Consider the following 26,097-nt stretch of genomic DNA (forward strand, 5'->3'; position numbering starts at 1 on the left):
CGTCAAATTTTGTGTGAAAAATGGAATCAAGTGCTCTAAAACACAGTCTGCTCTAAGCAAAAAAAAAGTTTACAAGTGGTACAAGCTCTTCCAGGATGGCAGAGGAGATGCCAATGACGGACCTCGTTCTGGACACCACAGCACAGCAACAACAGATGGCAACGCCGAAGCTGTGAAGAAATCTTTTGGAAAATCGTCGAATTACCGTAAGAAAAGTTGCTGAGGATGTTGGCGTATCGGTCGGCTCGTATCACGCAATTGTATCAGATGTTTGCAGCATGAGACGTGTGTTAGCGAAGTTTGTTCCAAAACTTCTCAATTTTGATCAGAAGAACCGTCGCATGAGCTCAGGAGCTCTTCAATGACGTCAGTGATTCGCCTCATTTGCTCAAAATGCTCATGATGACAAGACGTGGGTTTACAATCATGACGTCCAAACCAAAGCCCAATCGTCCGAATTATCATGACGTAGTGATTCATAAATTTTTGCCTCAAGCTCGTACCGTCAATAAGGAGTATTACCTTGACGTTATGCGCCGTTTGCGAGAAGCAGTACTCCAAAAAACTTCCGGAATTGTGGAAAAACAATTCATGGCTTTTGTATCACGACAATGCTCCTTCATTGTTGCTTGTGAGCAATTTTTTGGGCAAGAACAACACAATCATGGCGCAGCCACCATATTCACCGGATTTGGCCGCCGGCGACGTTTTCCTGTAACCAAAACTGCAGAGACCTATGAAAGGACGAAGATTTTCAACGATTGAGGAAATAGAAAATGCATCGCTGGAAGTACTCAAGGCCGTACCAAAAAGTGCTTACGAGAAGTGATTCGAAGCTCGGAGGAAGCGTTGGCATAAGTGTATTGTATCTGAGGAGGATTAATTTGAATGGGACAACATGAATATTGATGAATAAAGAAATATTTTTTCGTAAAAATATAGGGTCACCTTACTTTTTGAACACACCTCGTACATCAGATAATTTAAAAACTGTTTGTTAAAGAAATACTGCAGTTAAGAGCATTGTCCACATCCTCGATCCAACCCATTTCTATTTAAGGAGTGTCACAGTCGATGACGTGTATAAAGTAGCTTACTTGTTCTACATCTACATCCATACTCCGCAAGCCACCTGACGGAGGGTACCTTGAGTACCTCTATCGGTTCTCCCTTCTATTCCAGTCTCGTTCGTGGAAAGAAGGATTCTCGGTATGCCTCTGTGTGGGCTCTAATCTCTCTGATTTTATCCTCATGGTATCTTCGCGAGATATACGTAGGAGGGAGCAATATACTGCTTGACGGTTAAGGTATGTTCTCGAAACTTTAACAAAAGCCCGTACCGAGCTACTGAGCGTCTCTCCTGCAGAGTCTTCCACTGGAGTTTATCTATCATCTCCGTAACGCTTTCGCGATTACTAAATGATTCTGTAACGAAGCGCGCTGCTCTCCGTTGGATCTTCTCCATCTCCTCTATCAAACCCTATCTGGTACGGATCCAACACTGCTGAGCAATATTCAAGCAGTGCAGTGTTGTCCGGATTTGGAGCACTGCACACTGCAGCAAGCACCGCGTTTCCTAGAATTGGGACACGAGATTAGATTTTTCATTTCAGGATCAGTTCGCTCCTACGAAAATTAACAGCGCACTGCGACCATTTCGTGAATTGCACTATTAAGCAGACCATTAATGCACAGGGACAATTTTGTTTAATTAAAGAGATTAATAATTAAGTTCAGCATTTAATGAATAACAGGCAAATTCATGTTGTATTCCTGTAGAAAGATACATTTGTTTTCTCTCGCTGTTGGAATCCACAAAGCCACCGCCAGCCGTTGTGACCGTTCGGTTCTAGGCGCTTCAGTCAGGAACCGCGCTGCTGCTACGGTCGCAGGTTCGAATCCTGCCTCGGGCATGGATGTCTGTGACGTCCTTAGGTTAGTTAGGTTTAAGTAGCTCTAAGTCTAGGGGACTGATTTCATCAGATGTTAAGTCCCATAGTGCTTAGAGCCATTTGAAGCACAAAGCCACCCAAAGCTAACCAGCAGCAACGTTACAACCGAGTACGAGTTCAAAACCTAATGAAAATAAAATTTTTAACGGAAACTTTCGCTAGAAACTAACAGCCGAATCCAAATAGTGAATAGCCTCAGAAAATGAATTAAACAAGAGTTGCGAACAAAATACCTTTAGTGGCCTACAGAGTAATCAGCTTTACCTACAACATACTTCTGAGATTTTTTTTTAATGTGGACAAACGCCTCTCGTGCTATCGGTCGAAGCACGGTGGCCACGCCTTGCCTGATACCCGCCACGACTGCGCGCACCGCTTTCTCAGTCAGCGCAAGGTCACTGCTCTTCGCCACTCCCCTTATTCTCTAGATTTGGTGGCGGCAGACTTGGCCGCCCCAAAATTAGCCGTGGAAGGCTTACACTCCGCAGGCTCTGCGCGTGATCACGGTGCTTCGAGCAACTCCACAAGAATAGTTTTCTGGCATTCTACTTCACAGCCGATGTCAGATCAGTGGCGTCCTGGGACCTCTGCTGTTCCTGATCTATATAAATGACCTGGGTGACAATCTGAGCAGTTCTCTTAGACTGTTCGCAGATGCTGCTGTAATTTACCGTCTAGTAAGGTCATCCGAAGACCAGTATCAGCTGCAAAGCGATATAGAAAAGATTGCTGTATGGTGTGGCAGGTGGCAGTTGACGCTAAATAACGAAAAGTGTGAGGTGATCCACATGAGTTCCAAAAGAAATCCGTTGGAATTCGATTACTCGATAAATAGTACAATTCTCAAGGCTGTCAATTCAACTAAGTACCTGGGTGTTAAAATTACGAACAACTTCAGTTGGAAGGACCACATAGATAATACTGTCGGGAAGGCGAGCCAAAGGCTGCGTTTCATTGGCAGGACGCTTAGAAGATGCAACAAGTCCACTAAAGAGACAGCTTACACTACACTCGTTCGTCCTCTGTTAGAATATTGCTGCGCGATGTGGGATCCTTACCAGGTGGGATTGACGGAGGACATCGAAAGGGTGCAAAAAAGGGCAGCTCGTTTTGTATTATCGCGTTATAGGGGAGAGAGTGTGGCAGATATGATACCCGAGTTGGGATGGAAGTCATTACAGCATAGACATTATTCGTCGCGGCGAGACCTTTTTACGAAATTTCAGTCACCAACTTTCTCTTCCGAATGCGAAAATATTTTGTTGAGCCCAACCTACATAGGTAGGAATGATCATCAAAATAAAATAAGAGAAATCAGAGCTCGAACAGAAAGGTTTAGGTGTTCGTTTTTCCCGCTCGCTGTTCGGGAGTGGAATAGTAGAGAGATAGTATGATTGTGGTTCGATGAACCCTCTGCCAAGCACTTAAATGTGAATTGCAGAGTAGTCATGTAGATGTAGATGTAGATGGTATGAAATTTGGCATGGAAGTAATATGTTGATGGTGTTGGGACAGCAACCAGACACAAATTTACTTTCAGTTCCATTACTCAAAGGGTACCGTTCCCGGTTTCGAATCGTTGTGATTCATCCTTAGACGGTTTACACGCTTTCTTTATGACACGTGGTGCGTCTTTTTACAGATTAATTGTCGTGACACGTCGGTTTGGAGTGTTTGTTTTCATAACATTCGTCCAACAGATTCCCGCGTGGTGCCTGGTAAAAATCTTCTCAGTGACAAATCTAAAGTGTTCAGTGAGAACAATGTACGTGTGCAACAATAAGTATGCAGAGGGAATGTATTCACATCTGTTGGAGGAATGTTATGAAAACAAACACTCCAAACCGACGTGTCATGACAACTAATCTATAAAAAACACACCACGTGTCATAAAGAAAGCGTGTAAACCGTCTAAGGGTGAATCACAACGATTCCAAACCGGTAACGGTACCCTTTGAGTAAAGGAGCTGAAAGTAAATTTGTGGCTGGTTGCTGTCCTAACACCATCAACATTTGTCTTCAAACAACAGCCACGGTCTCCATCGTGGCATCATCTGACAAAATTGCATGAAGTAATACGGTTTCGTGAACGGGCATTACAGAGGCGCTCGTCTTCAAATACGGTACCTTTTTGTAGCGACGAAAGTGAAATTACATTAATGCTGTTGCAATATAACGGAATGCGTAGGAAAAAAGACATTCAGAACATTTACAAAAACATATAAATCATTTAAATACAGGGTGACAATTATCCAAGTATACGAAAGGAAATCGTAATAACTTCTGAACGGTTTGCGTTGTGACGTTCAAACTGCACCGTTGGCCGCGGGGCGTGATGGCATTGTTAATGGAGTTTTTTGCTTTGAATGGTCGTTCGTGTCACATACCAGAATGTTGGTCCTTTCTCAAATGGTTCAAATGGCTCTGAGCACTATGGGACTTAACATCTGAGGTCATCAGTCCCCTAGACTTAAAAATACTTAAACCTAACTAACCTAAGGACATCACACACATCGCCGCGCGGGATTAGCCGAGCGGTCTAGGGCGCTGCAGTCATAGACTGTGCGGCTGGTCCCTGCAGAGGTTCGAGTCCTCCCTCGGGCATGGGAGTGTGTGTTTATCCTTAGGGTAGTTTAGGTTAAGTAGTGTGTAAGCTTAGGGACTGATGACCTTAGCAGGTAAGTCCCATAAGATTTCACACACATTTGAATATTTCTGCACATCACACACATTCATGCCCGAGGCAGGATTCTAACCTGCTACCGTAACAGCAGCGCGGTTCCGCACCAAAGCGCCTAGAACCGCTAGGCCACAGCGGCCGATGATCATTCGTCCTAGAACACCCAACATACTAGCGTGATATAACGTTAGCCATGTTTACATCGTTGCACCGTCTTATCGCGGTCCAGACTAAAACCGTGTCGATCACCCCCGTTGATGGTGTGCTTATTTTGTGGTTAGGAGCTGAAGAGGTTCATGGACCACGACCTTACATCCCGGAAGGTTTACCAGAAGATATGCCATCCGGCCGTGAAAGCCTTCATACTATGATATGGTAACTATAGTTGCGTTCCGTTGGCGATCGGTAAGAATACTGCCACCTGAAATGCACTGAGGGATTTTCTGCCGCATCATTCCGTCGACACGAGTGATGCACTGAATGTTTCGCCGTTCCGTTTCGATTATTTCATTCTGTAGAGTGTGCCCTTGCGGTGTGCAGAAGTGGCACAGCGTCACCGTTGGGTGAGCCGGCGCGCGGTGCGGCAGTACCTGTGCCGAGTCACGCACGCCACGTGTTCCCCGGACTCTCCAGCTGGAGTACGAGCTGCCGGTCACGTGCGCGCTCCTCCAGGGTGGCTCAGGCTGGGCTGCCTTTCCTCGGCTCGCCCCGGCCGCTACGTGACTCTCCGCCTCTCGTGCCGCCTGAGTCTCCGCTGCCGCCTTTTCCTTCTGCACCAGGCGAGCGCGGCGGTGTGCGGACATTTGCCACGCCGGACGTTTGCCACGGGTTTGCCTGCTCCGAAGGGCTGGGTCCCTTGTCTCTCCCCCCCCTCCTCATCACTGCCGCGCAGTAAAGGTGCTTACTGAGCCTTTCCGCTGGTTTACTTAACATAGGACCAGAATCTCTATCGATTTTCCGCCACATTCCTAGAGAGAGTTTCGTTTTGGAAACTATTAAATGCATCTCGCATTCAAATCCGCTCCAAATTTCGAGCCGCAGTAAAACTTCACCAGTCTTGGAGATTTTGCGCTCGTCTAAATTATGCGTGCCTTTTTTCGGTGCTCCTGCAGCAGCTTTCTGTCGTGTTTTGTGTACCATGGGGTATCAGTTCCGTCTTTTATTAATTTATTTGGTATGAATCTTTCGAATGCTGTTGATACTATTTCTTTGAACTTAAGCCGCATATGGTCTTCGGAAGGATTGGAGACGGTCTCTTAGAAGGAAGTCAACCGAATTTTTAGTTGCTTTTATAAATAGATATATTTCGCGTTTAGTTTAATTGAATTTCTCTGTTACGGAATTGAGCCTCGTTACGACTGTGTGTTCACTAATCCCTGTATCCGTCGTGATGCTAAGGGTTATTTGTGGCTAAGAGGTCAAGTGTGTTTTCGTAACCATTTACAATTTGAATGGCCTCGTGAACTAATTGTTCAAAATAATTTAAGAAAAGGATTTAGAACAATTACGGAAGTTGCTTCTTTTGTGTTAGCAGAACAGCCAACACCGTGTTACTAATGGAGGCCGAAATGCACGCGTTTTCGCTCACGCAGGCTGGCGTGAGGAGGGAAGAACTATACTGACGTGAGGTCTGGAACATGACAAGGAATGAGAATTCAGAAAGCGGACGTAATTAGTTTGATACTTAACTTTCATCCATTAATGATGAACGTCGCTCTTGACGGCACATGAGTCACAATATTATCTGTTCAGGATACATAGTAACTGAATATGGCGCCTTGCAAGGTCGTAGCAAATGACGTAGCTGAAGGCTATGGTAAACTGTCTTCTCTGCAAATGAGAGCGTATGTAGACAGTGAACCATCGCTAGCAAAGTCGGCTGTACAACTGGGGCGAGTGCTAGGGAGTCTCTCTAGACTAGACCTGCCGTGTGGCGGCGCTCGGTCTGCAATCACTGATAGTGGCGACACGCGGGTCCGACGTATACTAACGGACCGCGGCCGATTTAAAGGCTACTACCTAGCAAATGTGGTGTCTGGCGGTGACACCAAACTTTCTATCTACAATAGGGTGTGAAAATGTATTTTTGACAACATACGGAACGTACATTGAAGTCACTGACGATTATAATTGTATGAGTAGCGTACCTATTTGTGATGAGACTCAAGTTTTCTTTGAACTGTTCAGCAACTGTTTCATCTGAGACGGGGGGTCGGTAAAAGGAACCAGTTATTAATTTATTCCGGTTGTCGAATATAACCTCTGCCCATAGTAAGTCACAGGAAATATCTGCTTCAATGTCGCTTGTGAGCTGGAACACACATTACATTATTTTTCCTTAAGTTGTGCTTCTTGTTTCTGTTGTAGTGTAAATCATTACAATTAGGGCTTTTCCCTCCGAAACCTAGGATGCTTTCTCTGGAACCCCGTAAATACCAAAGCTAAACAATGTAGAACAACAACGTACGTTACATGCATAGTATTCTGTATTACTTCACTTCGTTATTTCTAACATTTTCAAATTATACGTCGATACGTCGACTTTAGACGACATGTCAATCATAGATGTTCTTATCTCTATTAAGTCAACGTATTTTCAGTCATGTTTTGAACATTGTCCCGCTACACTTTATTAACTAATTTTTAGCCGCAAGGGATATCGGATTTTAGAGAGTAAATTAATATCGAGTATGTCGTTCTTCTTTTCAAACATTCACATTTCCGTTTCTTCTTTCGTTATTGTCTTTTGGGCATGCAGTTTTAGCAATTAAAGTAGGCACAAATGCAGTGATCAAAAAGAAATGATTAGCGTACATTCGCATTCTCTTTACATCGTTCCTATCTCGTTTCTCCCATGGCGATCGACTGTTTCTATCGCAATCAGTAAGCGTGAAAGGAAGCTACCGTACAGATAGAGGGATCTATATTTATAAGTGACAGAACTAATTACATACTCACATAATTGTCGGTATTGCTCTCGTTTCCCAAAAGGTATAAATATTTCGATTTCGAAAAAGAATCTATGTATTTCGCCAAGATGTCGAAGAGGAAGTTCTCTTACGTACTGGTTGTATCGAGTAGGATGTGGAGACGGCGACTTGAAAGCGGACAGAAGTAGTACGAGGAAGGTCGTCCCTTACCTGAGGGATCGCTACTCAAGCTACTTGGCGAAGGGGCAAGTGTGGCGAATGTCCGGCGTGGCAAATGTCCGGCATTCGAGCGTGGCACTGCCTCTCCGCTCTGACGTAGCCCGGAGAAAGAAGTAGGAAGGGAAAGAGTCCTGCTGTTAGGCAGCGATCACGGGAGAGGTGTCGGCGGAATGCGACAGGAAGCAGCCAGGTGTAGAGTAGCAGGTCATAAGCATCGTGAAAGGTAGTGTGAGGCTTAACCAGGTGACAAAGAACATATGATGAAAAAGTTCAGGTACTTGTAGGAGGAGCAGGAAACAGCCTAGCTAGCAACTTCTAGTATTGTAAAGGATTTCAGTATGTCGCATCATGCAGGTCTCAAATATTGAAGGAAAGACTTCTTAAAGCTGCTAATTATTTACTGGCTGACTAATTTTAGTCTTTGCTCATTTTTACAGCTCACGTATTTTGTATTTGGGAAAAGTTTGGCGTGGACAGCTCTATTTGCGTCACCCCACTTAAATGTGTTGTGGACTACTTCCTTTTTTTCCGGGTCATCAGTCATCTGGTTTGATGCGGCCCGTCACGAGTTCCTCTCCTGTGCTAACCTCTTCATCTCAGACTAGCAACCTACGTCCTCAATTATTTGCTTGACGTATTCCAATCTCTGTCTTCCTCTACAGTTTTTGCCCTCTACAGCTCCCTCTAGTACCATGGAAGTCATTCCCTCATGTCTTAGCAGATGTCCTATCATCCTACCCCTTCTCCTTAACAGTGTTTTCCACATATTCCTTTCCTCTCCGATTCTGTGCAGAATCTCCTCATTCCCTACCTTATCAGTCCACTAATTTTCAACATTCCTCTGTAGCACCGCATCTCTACTCCTTCTATTCTGTTCCAGTTTCCCCACAGCCCATGTTTAAATACCATACAATGCTGTACTCCAGACGAAGGTTCTCAGAAATTTCTCCTCAAATTAAGGCCTATGTTTGATACTAGGAGGGTTCTCTTGACCAAGACAGTTCTTTTTGCCATTGCTAGTCTACTTTTAATGCCCTCCTTACTCCGTCCATCATTAGTTATTTTACTGCCTAGGTAGCTGAGTTCCTTAACTTCATCGACTTCGTGACCATCAATCCTGAGGGGTCGGCGGCACGTTTCAAACAGCCGCTCCAGCCTCCCTACAACCGCCGAGCCTTCGTCGTTTATTTCTTTCGACGTCGAAAGCCCTCACCGATGCCCTACTGAATAAGTAACCCTGGTGTCTGTTAAAACTGATGCTGTTTATCCATATTTCGTTCGTTCGTTTTATAACAGCATCCCAATATTAATGCTGGGACCTAAGGAAGGGGGGGGGAGGGGGGTTGGGTTGTTTGGGGGAAGAGACCAAACAGCGAGATCATCGGTCTCATCGGATGAGGGAAGGATGAGGTAGAAAGTCGGCCGTGCCCTTCCAAAGGAACCATCCCTGAATTTGCCTGGAGCCATTTAGGGAAATCACGGAAAACCTGAATCAGGATGGGATTGAATCGTCAGGAAGGGACTGGCAAAGTGTTTTATATGGAGTGTGGCATTATACGGAGCTGAGACATGGGCGCTGAGGAAAGAAGAAGAATAAAAACATTTGAGACGTGTATTTGGAAGAGAATCGAAGAGATAAAGTGAGCAGACAACGAATTTAGGAGGTATTCAGGAGAGTGGGAGAAGAAAGAGACATTTCAGACGTAATCAGAAAAACAGAACACAATTGGATACTGAGAGAAGAGAAGAGACTGTTTAGTGATGGATGCTATGGAAGGAACGGCGAATGGAAGAGGACGTAGGAGATACGAGGTGGTGGATAGTAAAAGGATAGCAAACAATTCCGAGGAAACGAAGACAGTGACAAACGACTGGTATGCATTGGGAGCTGCATGTGAAGATCTGTCCTAGGGCAGATCACTGATGCTGATAAATACGATTACGTCTGTGGCATAACTCTCGTCTTTTCAAAATGCATTTCATGCTCTCTTCCCTTTACTTAATATGTCGTGTGTGCTCTGCAGAACGCTCAGCAGCATTGCGAATAGTTTGACCTATCTACATGCTGCCGCAGTCACAGGGGCACCGTGTGTGGTGTCCCACACACGCCAGGAACTCTAAGAGCTACGTTGTCTTTAACGGGACGAAACACGTCTCTTCTCATGGAAACGGGGCCGGTACTCTGGCCTGTCCGTGTCTCTTCAGCACACGCTCCATTTGCTCCACAGCAGTATGCAACTGGCTTGGCCTCTTCCGCCGATTCTCGAGGTGTCTTTCGTCGGCTGCACATTGATTTGAAGCTTTTGTGATTTCTCCCTTCCTGCAACCTTTTTCCGTGAACACGTGCTTCAAATGCTGAAATTCAGACTGTAGACTGTCGTCGTCAGAAATAATTTTTTCCCTGTGCGAAAAGTGTTCGAGACCACTTTCTTGTCTACAGGGCTGGGAAACGTGTTGGCGTTCAAGTACCGGCCAGTGGGCCAGGTTTCCTGTACACTGAATGACGAAGCCGACGTCCTTCATTCCGGTCAAGTGAAACATCCAAGAAAGCAAGCTTGCCATCTCCCTCCATTTCGATAGTAAATTTAATGATGCTGCCACTCCATACACGGGGGGCCCCCGTAACAGTCACGTGTATTTTCGTTGGCGTTTCGGCAGATGTGTCTAATTTCTTTTCTGTAATGCATAACTCGAGAGTCAGCCCAAGCAATACTGCTAATCACATCTTCCATACGACGGCGAGTTCCGACGGAAAGCGTCGGTCTGTTTCCCTTTACAGACACAGTTATTTTTAAGGCGCAATTTAACGTGCCCATTCGATAGAGTCAAGTGCGATATTCGTTTTATCGCTGTCTCTTAATAGAGACAGCAAAACGCAGAGAATCATCTGTACTCCAGTAGCGTCTGAGTTGTGCTGCTGCAGGCACTGGTAGTCTGGATAGGGCAGGGCGGCTCTGGAGTACACGTTATTCCACTGTCAGGTTGACTTTGTTTGGAACGAGAGACAAACCGACGTTTTCTTTCGACACTCGGCGTCGTGTGAAAAACGTGATGCGCAGTATTATTTTTATGATTCTAACATCCCTGTGAAACCAAATTGCAGATAGCTGCCGAAACACCAGAGAGAATGCGATTGACGACTCTAGGGTGAACGTCCAATATACTGGGTGATCAAAAAGAATCATTCGATTTGGCATATCTATCTTACTGAAACTAATGAACATATACAATGAATTTTGTTTTGTGATGAACGGTGTAATGGTACTTGAATTACGTAAACATTACGGCACCTCACATGAACCTCTCGATACCAACAACATTCTACTGTGTTTCTGTAAAGCAGTTGACATATTTTTGAGACAACATTCAGATTTGATTTGATTAATGTAGAGGTACTTTGATAGATCGATATGTTTATATTGCAATGATATTATTCTTATGTGTATTCTTTCTTTTGCCACTATGATCTTTGTCGTACTTGTAACTCTGATTTTTGGGCGCGTAAGCGATTGTTAGTGAGTTAGTGTCGGACCTCGAGAAAGTCGAGTCTTGGACGTCATGTTGGAAAGACGCGTATTGTAGTCAGCTTATAAAATATGAACTTTAACAGTGAGGAAGATGTTTTCAAGTATGTTTTGTATTGTGAAGTGGTGTTTTGTGTGTTACGTGATATTGAAACAAAAGTAATATAAAGGAAGCGTAACTTAAATTCGGAGTGCTGATTACTTTTTTACATCACCATTGTCCTGCAAAAGTGTAATCATCAAGAATGGTTTGTGAAGCGCATCTACATAACTTTTGAATATCGCAGAATAAAACCCAGGCCTCTCTGCATCCGAGCTCGGAATCATCACCACCTAGATTTTCGACGATTGAGCCTTCATAACGATACCAGCGTCGGAAATACGAAAATATGGGTGCCTAGTTTATTTATTATTACATGAAATGACTTTATTAACTGTACTCTAATGACACCTGCCACATAATAACTTTGTTGTTGCCCGAAAATGCAGTATTTAGCAGCGTGAGCAACACCACAATCATTATTAAATTTTGATCTTTGTTGTGGTGGGGTTGTTAGAACGGGAAACTCAAGAAATTTTTTTTTATAGCTTTTCATAGGTGTTCAATATGCTCCCATTCAGATGCACGGCATATGTCAATGCGGTATTGCAATTGTTCCCGCGCTGCAGCGAGCAAGTCTTGAGTTACAGCCTCCACAGCTGCTGTCATGCCATGTCCCAGATCATTGTTGGTAACAGAGGCACGTAAACAGAGTCTTCCATAAACCCCCACAAGAAATAATGACTTACAGTCGGGTCCGGTGACCTGGAAGCTAGTAACGTAAGGCTGAATCATTTGGTCCAGTGCGACCGATCCATCGTTCAGTAATCCTTTGATTTAGAAATTCCCACATTTCTAGATGCCAGTATGGCGGTGGCCCATACTGGAAAGGCGTATGCAAAGATAACCCTGAAGAGACTGGAAAGCTTGGCTGCTCGAATCTAACCCGAGTCACAGTGTGGATTTCGAACTGGCAGATCCACAAGTGACATGATATTCACCTCGCGCCAACTACAAGAGAAGTGCCGCGAACACAGAGTGCCATTACACGTGGCTTTTGTTGACCTCGACAAAGCCTTTGACACCGTCAGTAGGGAGGGACTCTACAGCATACTGGAAAAAATTGGATGTCCCCCAAGTCTGCTGTCCTTAATAAGATCTTTTCACGACAATATGCGTGGCTCTGTAATCTTTGATGGGACTACATCTAAACCATTCAGTATGAACTGTGGCCTAAGACAAGGCTGTGTGTTGGCACTAACACTTTTTGGAATTTTCCTCTCGGGTCTGCTCCAAGTGGCTTTCGAGAATTGAAATGTTGGAGTACATCTGCCAACTAGGAAAAATGGAAGGCTTTTCAATGTCAGTCTTCTGAAGAGTAAGACAAAGCGCTACGAGATAGTCGCTCGTGAACGCCTGTATCCTGATGATGCTGCAATTGTTGCTAACTGCGCAGAAGAGCTGCAGGAGCTAGTATCAAGATTTAGTCATGTATGCCACCTGTTCTCGATGAGTGTAAACAGAAGTAAGACCGTAATTATGGTCCAGGGTGCTAACACAAAGCCGAATATCACACTAGATGGCACTACTCTGCAAGTCGTAGATAACTTCTGCTATCTTGGATCTACTATTGTCTGTTGACAAGGAAATTGATGCTCGCTTTGGAAGAGCTGCGACAACTTTTGGCAAAAGTTGGAAAAACAACCAACTCTCTTTGACCACCAGAATTCTTGTATATCAAACTTGCGTCCTCAGCATCCTTTTGTCTGCATCGGAAACATGGACTACGTGTGCCAAACAAGAACGTCGCCTTAATGCTTTCCACATGCGGTGCCTGAGATCCATCCTCGGAGTAACGTAGAAGGACCGAGTGACCAACGAAGCAGTGCTATCTAAAACTAACTGCAACAGTATTTCAGCTATCTTGAAGCAGAGGCGACTCCGCTGGCTGGGACACGTCCACCGTATGGATCCTGACAGATTACCACGTGAGGTGATGCTCGCAGAGATCTCTACAGCCAAAAGGCCTGTAGGACGTCCTGTATTGAGGTTCGAGGACTCCTGTAAACGAGATACGGAGAGCTTCGGAATCGACACAAACAGTTGGGAGGCACGGGCTAGCATGAGACCAGCGTGGCGTGACGATATATCATCTGGAATGTCGAAGCGCGATGAAGGCTCGTTAGACAGATTGAGGCAGAAAAAGCATCGCAATGCTACCACTTCTCCTGCCTCAGCAGCCAGATAAACTTGTGACAATTGCAGCAACAGATGCCGTGCTGCCATTGGCTTGACAAGTCTTATGAAAAAATGCAACCCATAAACACACACACACTGCAACAGTCATCTACCAAGATGTCGTTGCCAATATATATATTGTTGGTAAATGAAGTTGTTCGAATCTGTCTCCAGCTGTGGGAAAAGAAAGTTATCAAGCATATTGTGGTCTCGGCAAACAAAAATAGACCATACACCTTTTGTTGTAAAATTGCACAAAACACATTAAATTTTGGAGAGTCCCTCTCACCTTGTACAACCTCATGCGGTTGTTCCATACCTCACAGTCTCACATTATGACGGTTCGCCTTTCCATTTAAACGCAATGTTGCCTCGTCGCTAAACACTAAGCGTCGAGGAAATCTCTCATCATCCATATAATTTCTAAGACTTTCCCGGCGATTTGTTGTCATCTCGTAGAATCGGGAATATTACCGGACTACCGCCACTACACCCGATTCTACGAGGTCTCATCATCCATCTTTAGAAGGACGAAATTACAGAACTGCACGCGTTGATGTTTGTCACCTTCAAGAGGAGCTTGCACTACCTGAATTTTATGTGGTTTCACGTGTAAACTTCGATGCAACACACGCCAGACGGACACCAGAGGTACGTTAAGGCGCCGAGCTGCACGGCGAACGGATTTCTGCGGACTCCTTGTGAAAGTGTAGCGGATGCGTTCGACGTCTGTGTCAGGCCCTCGTGGACAGCCTAGCGATTTGCCTTTATAGTCCAGTGGCTCCCAACAGGTGGCCAGAGGTGTCCGCAAGATGATATCAGAATAAAAAAGGTCTTAAATATATTTCGTATGGCAACAGAGTTTCTGTTTTGGCCGCTTCCTGTATGAGCAGAGCGAACGCTAACTTCTGCGACTATCGTCTTGCTCGAGCCGACTGCCACGATCACACTCTAGCGCAAAACTAGAACTAGACAGAGGCAAATACACTCCTGGAAATGGAAAAAAGAACACATTGACACCGGTGTGTCAGACCCACCACACTTGCTCCGGACACTGCGAGAGGGCTGTACAAGCAATGATCACACGCACGGCACAGCGGACACACCAGGAACCGCGGTGTTGGCCGTCGAATGGCGCTAGCTGCGCAGCATTTGTGCACCGCCGCCGTCAGTGTCAGCCAGTTTGCCGTGGCATACGGAGCTCCATCGCAGTCTTTAACACTGGTAGCATGCCGCGACAGCGTGGACGTGAACCGTATGTGCAGTTGACGGACTTTGAGCGAGGGCGTATAGTGGGCATGCGGGAGGCCGGGTGGACGTACCGCCGAATTGCTCAACACGTGGGGCGTGAGGTCTCCACAGTACATCGATGTTGTCGCCAGTGGTCGGCGGAAGGTGCACGCGCCCGTCGACCTGGGACCGGACCGCAGCGACGCACGGATGCACGCCAAGACCGTAGGATCCTACACAGTGCCGTAGGGGACCGCACCGCCACTTCCCAGCAAATTAGGGACACTGTTGCTCCTGGGGTATCGGCGAGGACCATTCGCAACCGTCTCCATGAAGCTGGGCTACGGTCCCGCACACCGTTAGGCCGTCTTCCGCTCACGCCCCAACATCGTGCAGCCCGCCTCCAGTGGTGTCGCGACAGGTGTGAATGGACGAATGGAGACGTGTCGTCTTCAGCGATGAGAGTCGCTTCTGCCTTGGCGCCAATGATGGTCGTATGCGTGTTTGGCGCCGTGCAGGTGAGCGCCACAATCAGGACTGCATACGACCAAGGCACACAGGGCCAACACCCGGCATCATGGTGTGGGGAGCGATCTCCTACACTGGCCGTACACCTCTGGTGATCGTCGAGGGGACACTGAATAGTGCACGGTACATCCAAACCGTCATCGAACCCATCGTTCTAAGATTCCTAGACCAACAAGAGAACTTGCTGTTCCAACAGGACAATGCACGTCCGCATGTATCCCGTGCCACCCAACGTGCTCTAGAAGGTGTAAGTCAACTACCCTGGCCAGCAAGATCTCCGGATCTGTCCCCCATTGAGCATGTTTGGGACTGGATGAAGCGTCGTCTCACGCGGTCTGCACGTCCAGCACCAACGCTGGTCCAACTGAGGCGCCAGGTGGAAATGGCATGGCAAGCCGTTCCACAGGACTACATCCAGCATCTCTACGATCGTCTCCATGGGAGAATAGCAGCCTGCATTGCTGCGAAAGGTGGATATACACTGTACTAGTGCCGACATTGTGCATGCTCTGTTGCCTGTGTCTATGTGCCTGTGGTTCTGTCAGTGTGATCATGTGATGTATCTGACCCCAGGAATGTGTCAATAAAGTGTCCCCTTCCTGGGACAATGAATTCACGGTGTTCTTATTTCAATTTCCAGGAGTGTAGTTTCTGCTGTATGGCCGTTACACTGCGCGCGCTGCCTCTTTGCGGCTGACAGCTGACAGTCACTTTAAACAGAAACTCGCATTGCAGACGACAATCAGCCATTTTTTAGGTACTTGATACTGTACAAGGTACTAATCATGCTCGATGAGGGGGTCCTCGAGAAAAATTTTGTTGGGAACCCGTACTTTATGCAAAAAAATCGGTTCTTGGAATTGTTCATGCCATCGTGTAATTCTCTGCGCTTTAGGAGGATCCAAACCATACTCAGTACGAAAGACACGCTGAACCGTTACTGCTGACATGTTCTGCGCAAAACGTAGAATACAAAACGCTCTTTGTTGTAAAACTTTGAACATAGCTGCTAAGGTTCAATGACCGTGTCAGAATTGTATTAGAACAAATAAGCCCTCGGTCACACATATATTAAGTCAAAATTGACCAGGTTTAGACGCTACTATGAGCGTCGTCTTCACAATTAAACTAACTGTTCTAAAACATACTAGGTATATAATACATTAATAAAATTAAAGTTTGTATTGACTGGGAAGAGATGCAGTACTTACAAGTCACATTTAAAAAAAAATGTAAGGCGGAAAGGCGACGTCATGAATAGTTGGCGGGCCGGTAAGGGCTGCTCGTACTTAAGTGAACAAGGTTTGCAACTAGACTAGTCTGCTGCTCGTCACCTTATTTAGTACTATTCATGACGTCGCCTTTCCGGTGTAGATTTTTTTTTAAATGTGACTTGGAAGTACTGTATCTCTTCCCAGTCAGTACAAACTTTAATTTTATTAAACTTCCTGGCAAATTAAAACTGTGTGCCCGACCGAGACTCGAACTGGGGACCTTTGTCTTTCGCGGGCAAGTGCTCTACCATCTGAGCTACCCAAGCACGACTCAAGCCCGGTACTCACAGCTTCACTTCTGCCAGTACCTCGTCTCCTACCTTCCAAACTTTACAGAAGCTCTCCTGCTAACCTTGCAGAACTAGCACTCCTGAAAGAAAGGATATTGCGGAGACATGGCTTAGCCACAGCCTGGGGGATGTTTCCAGAATGAGATTTTCACTCTGCAGCGGAGTGTGCGCTGATATGAAACTTCCTGTGAAAATCTCATTCTGGAAACATCCCCCAGGCTGTGGCTAAGTCATGTCTCCGCAGCATCCTTTCTTTCAGGAGTGCTAGTTCTGCAAGGTTAGCAGGAGAGCTTCAGTAAAGTTTGGAAGGTAGGACACGAGGTACTGGCAGAAGTAAAGCTGTGAAGACGGGGCGTGAGTCGTGCTTGGGTAGCTCAGATGGTAGAGCACTAGCCCCCGAAAGGCTATGGTCCCGAGTTCGAGTCTCGGTCGGGCACACAGTTTTAACCTGCCAGGAAGTTTCATATCAGCGCACACTCCGCTGCAGAGTGAAAATCTCATTCTTTAATTTTATTAATGTATTACATACCTAATATGTTTTAGAACAGTGAGTTTAATTCTGAAGACGACGCTCATAGTAGCGTCGAAAGCTGGTCAATTTTGACTTAGTATTTGTGACCGAGGGCTTTCTGTTGTCTCGATGCCATATTCGAGAGTTTGCTCTTTCCAACAGTACATTGTTCACGTACGTATCTCAGATAAAATAATAGTTATGATTTTTTTTTAAATCGGATGTTTCTTTTTGATACGGTCTCCATAAGCAAAACACCGCGCCAGCCCCGGCTGTGAGTGATTTTTACACCCGATGACGATGGCAGAGACAGCTGTTGAAGGCTCGAGTGTTATATTCGAAGTGACGGACGCGGCTTGTGAACCGAGAAAATTTTATTGAAGTTCGTATTTCGTTCACTAAACGACAGTGCGGAACAGTATCCATTACTTGTACGACTGTCTGTACCTACGTGCATCGTCGTCTCTTTGGTGTAGCTGTGTAGGGGGGCGGGAGAATTTGGACACTTCCTTCCCCGGAACACTTCCACAATTTAACGGGACCTCCACCGCCAGAGAAAGTGGGAACGCCACTCCGCGACCAGCTCAAATGGTTCAAATGGCTCTGAGCACTATGGGACTTAACACCTGAGGTCATCAGTCGGACTGAAGCGTCTAGAACCGCTCGGTCACAGCGGCCGACCAGCCATGGTTCCTCGTAAGAGCGGTTCCACCTCTAATACAACGACTACCGACATCAGATGAAATACAGGATAGATGTCCGGCGCCTCTCCGTCGTTTAGCGCTGCGCAGCCAAATGGAGCTCCCTGCCGCAGACGCGTGGCGCTACCATCGCAGCTGCGGCGTGCTGTGCTACACACACACACACACACACACACACATTACTAGGGTGCACTGGGACACGGGCCGTTCGGCCGACTGCAATAACCGCAGAGCCGCCGTCAGGCGCGCTCTATCTGCGAACGTTAACGACTGCTTTTATTGCCCGTTTCACTCTCGCCACCCGGTCCGCTGTGGCTCGTAACTCGGTCTACAAACCCGACAACCTGCGATCTGGATGGCCGTTAGCTGGTACATATAAGCTGTAGCGAGCAGAAAGCCCTTCTGGCGATGCACAGACCATTTGGGCCGATGTACGTACATAACCGTAGGACTAAATACTATGAGTATCCTGATACAGAGTCATACCGATAGGGGCAGAGATTGTAAAATGGCTGAAACTGGTAGTCTGTTTAGCGTGCAAGTTAGTAATGACATAAATATACAGCTAGAATCAACCCAAAGCTCCGTTTGAAAATCGCATTGGTTCATTACGCGTTCTTAATTTTTTAACAGCTGACTAGCCGCCGTTACCCGGTACGTTGTTGTTGTTGTTGTGGTCTTCAGTCCTGAGACTGGTTTGATGCAGCTCTCCATGCTACTCTATCCTGTGCAAGCTTCTTCATCTCCCAGTCCCTACTGCAGCCTACATCCTTCTGAATCTGCTAAGTGTATTCATCTCTTCGTCTCCCTCTACGATTTTTACCCTCTACATTGCCCTCCAGTACCAAATTGGTGATCCCTTGATGCCTCAGAAGGTCAAGTTGTGCCACAAGCTCCTCTTCTCCCCAAGTCTATTCAATACCTCTTCATTAGTTATGTGATCTACCCATCTAATCTTCAGCACCTCATTTCGAAAGCTTCTATTCTCTTCTTGTCTAAACTATTTATTGTCCATGTTTCTCTTCCATACATGACTACACTACATACAAATACTTTCAGAAACGAATTCCTGACACTTAAATCTATACTCGATGTTAACAAATTTCTCTTCTGCAGAAACACTTTCCTTGCAATTGCCACTCTACATTTTATATCCTCTCTACTTCAACCATCATCAGTTATTTTGCTCCCCAAATAGCAAAACTCCTTTACTACTTTAAGTGTCTCATTTCTTAATCTAATTCCCTCAGCATCACCCGAATTAATTCGACTACATTCCATTATCCTCGTTTTGCTTTTGTTGATGTTCATCTTATATCCTCCTTTCAAGACCTTCAATTACAGCCGAAGGCATCAAGGGATCACCAATTTGGTACTGGAGGGCAATGTAGAGGGTAAAAATCGTAGAGGGAGACCAAGAGATGAATACACTAAACAGCAGATTCAGAAGTATGTAGGTTGCAGTAGGTACTGGGAGATGAAGAAGCTTGTACAGGATAGAGTAGCATGGAGAGCTGCATCAAACCAGTCTCAGGACTGAAGACCACAACAACAACAATTTCATTTGTAGTCAAATTAGGTGTTACATTATACCATTATCAGGCCTGTTCTGAAGTGAGTTGATAGCTGAAGGTGTCATCTCTACTACAACTAGTAACAACTGTCGTCCCATGATCCATAGGAAGATAGATTAACGGAAATGTTAATAAGTATTACTGCTGATATTATAAAAATGTACGAGAATAGAATGGTGAATTGAGTTCGCGTAATTAAATGCTGAGAGAGGAAACAATTAATGAAGACAATGGTGTTGACGAAAAAGGAATTGTAATTGTTGAGGAAGAACTTATGAGGTCTAGGAAGAGATTGCCAGGACGGTGGAAAAGGTCTGAAAATAAAGCGAGTTGAAGAATGAAAAGAACCTATAAACTGACTGACAAAGATCTAATGATTATTTGATTCTGAGATAGTGATGAATTGGTGCGGCATCGGTCTGTTAGCATAATTTTGTGTCTAGTTCATTGAGAGGAGGAGGATATGAGGTCAACAGAACGGTCACTTCCTTCGTCCTGTTTCGTTTCCGATACCAACCGAATGATTTCACCAAAAATTCATCTTCCGGCGCTCGGATTAAAACCTCAGATGGAAGGTGGTTCTCATGCATGTATGAAGAATACACCCCAACTTTTACAAAAAAAAAAAAATGGTTCAAATGGCTCTGAGCATTATGGGAACTAACATCTGAGGTCATCAGTTCCCTAGATCTACTTAAACCTAACTAACCTAAGGACATCACACGCATCCATGCCCGAGGCAGGATTCGAACCTGCGATCGTAGCGGTCTCGCGGATCCAGACTGAAGCGCCTAGAACCAAACTTTTAAAAGCAACCAGATCGCGTGTGGCAGAATAATTTCTTATTACGACATGTCTGTCAGTTCTGTAAAAAGAACATCCAACATAGATAACCCCAGAATTGAGTACTCTGTTCGGTTTACCCAGAAGGAAAGGAAATGCAGTCTAAAATGTTCGGATGTGTAGGGCAGAATTTTTGAGCATTCTTCAAATTGGTAGAGGCAGACTAGCATAGACTGTGTCAAAAGTATTCTGAAACTGGTACATCTCTTACTAAAACAAGACTAGCCGGCAGGCCAAAACACAAATATACAGATAAAAAAAGACTCTGTAATTCAGCACATCAAATGGTTCAAACCTACACAAAGCTAGTGTTCCAGGGGCAAGAATTGTAACAGACGGTACCTACATAGGGAAATCTGTGTATACGAAATGTGGTCTACGTACAAGGAACGAACTCAGAGGAACTCCATGCTAAATATGACTAGTACAAGACAGTACTGAGTAATAGTTTTAATATTGGCTTTGGAAAACGGTGAAACAAATGTTGCACATGTTCATCCCTTGAGAACAGGATCGCAGGCAGGGAGAGCGCCTCAGAAAAAAATGAATTACAACTCCAACTGAAAGTTCACAAGCTCTTTAGTAATCAGTTTCACAAGAAACTAGAAGAAAAGATTGAGGCCCACTTTACCCTTAGCTACACCTCTCAAGAAGATCTGGTGCTTCCGAAGATAGTTAACCATGGTACATACTATGCACGGCAGCTACATCTGCACAAATTTACGACCTGTGAAGATCACTCAGGGTCTCCATAAGCCAAGGACAAAACGTTTGCTTATGTTTGTACTAAAATGAGTATGCAAATGGATGTAATGAAATTGCGTCTGCTGTACATCACAATTTGATCCACACAAACATGGATGTTTTCAGTTCTGTTCGCTTATTGTCTGATGAACATGAGTGTCGGAACAAGATTACATCAATAATGGGAATGGTTCTCGACTGGTTTCAATACGAAGCAGCTGAGAACATTGAGAAAATTGAGATCTGGTTCTTCAATGTGGGCACTCATTATTCCCCCTAACAGGGTATATCAATATATAAAAGACAAAGTGCTCACTGACTGACTCACCGCCCAGCCCAAAACGCTAAGGATAGAAACTTTAAATATGAAAAGGGTGTCGGTATCATACTGTAGGAATGGTTTAAGAAGGGACTGTTGAAATTCCACTCCTAATGTGGTGAAATAGAGGATGAATGGCTTTTTGAAAGTATGTCGCTATTAAGGCAATGTTGAAGCTGGAATTACGAAAATACTGTTTCAGTATTTTTGGAAATTCAACCACTAAGGGGTCAAATGGTGGGTGAAAGGTTTTTGAAAATAAATAATTAGGTCCCTACTTAAAGCATTTTTGAAGGTCTATCTATAAAAATTAGATATGACTTCTCGATTAGAAATAAAAAATACATATTCCAGTGTTTTTGGAAAATGAAAATTAGTATGGAAATATCACCACAAGAACAGAAAAGGCATGATTAACAAAAACCTTTGACTCCAGCTACCAGAATCGCTTTCCGGTTAGACGTACATTTAGAAAATGCCATGATTCTATGGCTTTAACTAGCGTGAAAAGTTTAGAAGGGGTTACAATTTGTGAGCAACATAAAAATTCGATTAAAGGAAAACGAAAAAAAATCAGTTCAGACCATTTAGTCTTCAGCAGTGGGCGCTAAGCTTGTTTGGTAATATACAGGTGTTTCACAGTTCATATTACACACTTCTAGAGCTTGTAGAGGAGATTTCGTAGATCTAGTTACACATAGGAACCCATGTCCGGAATGGTCATCCAACATCGCTACAGAGCGTCAAAGCAATAGACTCCAGCGTCTGTAAATATATATACACAGCGTGATTGTGTGATGATGTTGTCAACCTTCTAAAAGGATGTAGAATAAATGCATCAATATGAGGCAAGAGTCCCTGTACAGGAATCGAACGAATCTAAAGTTGTAAGCGAAAATCGTTGCGTTCGTTCTGTCAGTGCAGTACATGAACTGTTGTTAGGATTGTAGGATAGGCAACTTTAAGACTTTTCACCTTCGCCAGTCTGAAACACATCTCCCCTATTGAGCAAGAGCTCATAGCTTATAAGTTTACTGGACATTTTTCTTGTTGTAGTCCATACTGCCACCTGTGAAAGTTGCCTAACCTACAGTCCTAGCAACAACTGTACCAGTCCATGTATTCCACTGACAGAAGTAACGGAACGGCTTTCGCTTACAACTTTCGACTCGTTCGTTTTCCGTACTGGGAACCTTATTTCAGATTGATGCATTTATACCGTCATACCAGAAAGTTTGTAACATCATCACAGAATCATCTTTTATATAAGTACACTTACGCCCATTACTTTGACGTCCTGTAGCGTCGTTGGATGACGTTATCGGACGTGGGCTCCTATATAAAACTTACTACATCAAGTCCCCTCTACAACCTCTAGAAGTGTGTAACATGAATTGTTAAACTGCCTTTAGAGAGAGATATCTGGAGCCACAGTCTCATTGAAAACACTTCCAGGCATGTTTAAATGTCAGTAACTTTGCTACGATTATTGCTTTGGCGAAAGACTGTGCAGCACATGACTGAAAGTATTGTGCAGGCCAAGTTACAAAGAAAGCTCGAGTACGAGGATTCTATATACATTGATTTTAGTGGTGACGTTGTGAAGGAAAAATATGCCTCCACTATTTTATGTGTGTATTTGCTAATACAGCTATGCAAGCCTGTTATACGTGCTCTTTGTTTGACACGTTTCAGAAAAGTAAGATAACTTTCATTACAAACAATGCAAGAAAATGAGGTTGTGAAGCTCGAGGAGAAGCTTTACCCAATTTTGAGTGATGTGACCTAAAAGGCTTGGAAAGAAAAAACAGGGAGAAATTTAAAAAAGGACCCACACTCCGCATTTTGTTCCTAGGTACGTAAACAGTAAGAAAACTAAAACTGAAGCCGTCAAAAGACTTGTGGAATTGCACTTTTGCTGACCTGAGTTTCGAGTCAGTAACAAGACAAATGAGGATGAAAGTGCAGATAAATTCGACTTTGAACTGACGGATGAGAAGATGTTGGACGTTTTATATAGTTTTTCTGTTGTAAAAATACCTACAAATTTTTGTACTATTCATTACGTTATGCTGCACAAATGGAATATGTCGTAGGCCAATGTTTGTTTGTTTTCATGCCATGAGAAGCTACACTCCTGGAAATGTAAAAAAGAACACATTGACACCGGTGTGTCAGACCCACCATACTTGCTCCGGACACTGCGAGAGGGCTGTACAAGCAATGATCACACGCACGGCACAGCGGACACACCAGGAACCGCGGTGTTGGCCGTAGAATGGCGCTAGCTGAGCAGCATTTGTGCACCGCCGCCGTCAGTGTCAGCCAGTTTGCCGTGGCATACGGAGCTCCATCGCAGTCTTTAACAGTGGTAGCATACCGCCACAGCGTGGACGTGAACCGTATGTGCAGTTGACGGACTTTGAGCGGGGGCGTATAGTGGGCATGCGGGAGGCCGGGTGGACGTACAGCCGAATTGCTCAACACGTGGGGCGTGAGGTCTCCACAGTACATCGATGTTGTCGCCAGTGGTCGGCGGAAGGTGCACGTGCCCGTCGACCTGGGACCGGACCGCAGCGACGCACGGATGCACGCCAAGACCGTAGGATCCTACGCAGTGCCGTAGGGGACCGCACCGCCACTTCCCAGCAAATTAGGGACACTGTTGCTCCTGGGATATCGGCGAGGACCATTCGCAACCGTCTCCATGAAGCTGGGCTACGGTCCCGCACACCGTTAGGCCGTCTTCCGCTCACGCCCCAACATCGTGCAGCCCGCCTCCAGTGGTGTCGCGACAGGCGTGAATGGAGGGACGTATGGAGACGTGTCGTCTTCAGCGATGAGAGTCGCTTCTGCCTTGGTGCCAATGATGATCGTATGCGTGTTTGGCGCCGTACAGGTGAGCGCCACAATCAGGACTGCATACGACCGAGGCACACAGGGCCAACACCCGGCTTCATGGTGTGGGGAGCGATCTCTTACACTGGCCGTACACCTCTGGTGATCGTCGAGGGGACATTGAATAGTGCACGGTACATCCAAACCGTCATCGAACCCATCGTTCTACCATTCCTAGACCGGCAAGGGAACTTGCTGTTCCAACAGGACAATGCACGTCCGCATGTATCCCGTGCCACCCAACGTGCTCTAGAAGGTGTAAGTCAACTACCCTGTCCAGCAAGATCTCCGGATCTGTCCCCCATTGAGCATGTTTGGGACTGGATGAAGCGTCGTCTCACGCGGTCTGCACGTCCAGCACGAACGCTGGTCCAACTGAGGCGCCAGGTGGAAATGGCATGGCAAGCCGTTCCACAGGACTACATCCAGCATCTCTACGATCGTCTCCATAGGAGAATAGCAGCCTGCATTGCTGCGAAAGGTGGATATACACTGTACTAGTGCCGACATTGTGCATGCTCTGTTGCATGTGTCTATGTGCCTGTGGTTCTGTCAGTGTGATCATGTGATGTATCTGACCCCAGGAATGTGTCAATAAAGTTTCCCCTTCCTGGGACAATGAATTCACGGTGTTCTTATTTCAATTTCCAGGAGTGTATAAACGCCTGGCAGATATCAGGTTTTGCAAATTATTGCATTTTCAAAATGGCTGCCCTTAAGAGTTGCAAACTCTACCAATTGCTCTATTGTTACAGAAGCCATCATCTGTAAATTTTAATTCATAATTAATTATCCAGTAATGTCAGATCTCTGACCTATATGAACTGAAACGGAATGTTTTTTCCTATTCTTCAAACGAGAAACCACCATATTTTGTTTTCCCTCATTTCCCATAATAATTACGACATGCAAACGGCTGGTTTTGGGAATGGTCCACTCATAGATGCTCGAGAACGGCCGTCCAGTTTCGGCATTTCCGAGATGCTCGTTCCCAGGCATCGGGCCACGTCTTACACGTCAGTGGATTTCCCATTTGGTGGCCAGACTGGTCCCCCATTCGTCTCCGCTCAGGGTATGCAGGGTGAATCACCTAAAGCTTGCATGACAACAATTGCAGGAATGTAAAGGGCTGGTGATGTGCAGTTTTCAGAGAATGCGTTGATAGCGAGTCGACAGATTGAAATAATACTTAGCAAGTGCATTGTTTGTGCAAACATACACTTTTTTAAATGGACAATGCGTTTTGACATCAACAAACTAAACGCAGAGTGCATTAGAATGTGAGTCGTATTTCTTGCAGTATTCTAGTGCGAGTCGTTTACCATACATCATATTTTTAAAGTTTACCACACCGACACTTGTGGTAGCAAACATTAAAGAAGACTAGTTACCAGCATTCTGATCAGTAGCCTGCCACTGGTTGTGTTCAGAATGACCACCGAGAGCGGCAGTACACGCTTCCGCGGAGATGTCCGAGCAGGCTGCACTAACACGACATTGAATATCATCAGATGTACTCTACTGGCCACTAAAATTGCTACACCAAGAACCAATGCAGATGATAAACGGGTGTTCATTCGAGAAATATATTATACTACAACT

General features: G+C 45.2%; 1 protein-coding gene across 1 annotated transcript in view; it reads left to right on the plus strand.

Moving 5' to 3' along the window:
- The window catches only part of LOC126293741 (uridine phosphorylase 1), a 424,249-nt gene that overhangs the window by 150,910 nt on the left and 247,242 nt on the right, over positions 1-26,097 (plus strand). The window lies entirely within an intron of this gene.

Source organism: Schistocerca gregaria, chromosome 10 (assembly GCF_023897955.1).
Source record: "Schistocerca gregaria isolate iqSchGreg1 chromosome 10, iqSchGreg1.2, whole genome shotgun sequence".
Classification (NCBI taxonomy): domain Eukaryota; kingdom Metazoa; phylum Arthropoda; class Insecta; order Orthoptera; family Acrididae; genus Schistocerca; species Schistocerca gregaria.